We start from the raw sequence: 1,127 nt of genomic DNA on the forward strand, positions 1-1,127 counted from the left end.
GTTATGCCGACGATACACAGCTCTACATCAAGGCTGCCCCAAGCCCCTCTGCAGCCATGTCATGTCTCACCGCCTGTCTTGGGGAGATAAAGGCGTGGATGAGCAACAACTTTCTCCAGTTAAACAGTAGCAAAACCGAAGCCCTCCTTGTTGGCACTCCACAGGTTCAGTCATCCTCCATAACTCATCTCACCTTCGACGGTCAGGTCATTCCCCTCTCCTCCACAGTCACTAATCTGGGAGTTAGGTTTGACCCATACCTCACCTTTAATGACCATATAAAACACCTGTGCAAAACCTCGTTTTATCACCTCAAAAACATCTCCAAACTCCGCCCCACTTTAACCCTGTCAGATGCAGAGAAGCTCGTCCACGCCTTTATCTCCTCAAGACTGGACTACTGTAACTCAGTCTTCACTGGGATCACTGCCAAGAACATCCAGAAGCTGCAATACATTCAAAACAGCGCTGCCAGGATCCTGATGAGAGTCCGGAAGTATGAGCACATAACACCCATTCTGCACTCACTACACTGGCTCCCTGTCTCATTCCGGATTGACTACAAAGTCCTACTACTCACACATAAATTCAGTTATTTCTTTTGTGTTTCTGTTTTTTTATGCTTACTACTTCTTTTATTATAGTTTGATTTTAACTATGTTTTAACTATGTATTTTTTACTATGTTTTTACTATGTAGGCTACTGGCTCTGTGGCACTCTGAGATTTTTTAAATGAAAAGTGCGTTACAAATAAAATGCATTATTATTATTATTATTATTATATACATATTTCATTATATATCATTTTATGAATATAAATACGTTGAACCAGGATATAGTGCATGTGTTTATGTTACACAGAGGAGCAATTATTGGGTTATGATCATTTTGCACTAAAGTGAGGTTGGAAGGTCACAGAGGTTTTCCTGCTTGGTAAGGGACCATACACGTTGTTAGTGCATGATCGGGGTTGAACCATTGTAGAACAATAAGGCCGTCCCCAGGGCTATTGATGTTTTCTCTGAACCCTCCTATAGACTTGTGATAACATGCCAGAATTATATATTTATGTATGTATTTTATATTTTAAAACAACAGTGTTAAACAAAAAAAAAAGTATATATTA

Source organism: Anarhichas minor, unplaced genomic scaffold (genome assembly GCF_050575085.1).
Source record: "Anarhichas minor isolate MPS153535 unplaced genomic scaffold, ASM5057508v1 ptg000022l, whole genome shotgun sequence".
NCBI classification, from domain to species: domain Eukaryota; kingdom Metazoa; phylum Chordata; class Actinopteri; order Perciformes; family Anarhichadidae; genus Anarhichas; species Anarhichas minor.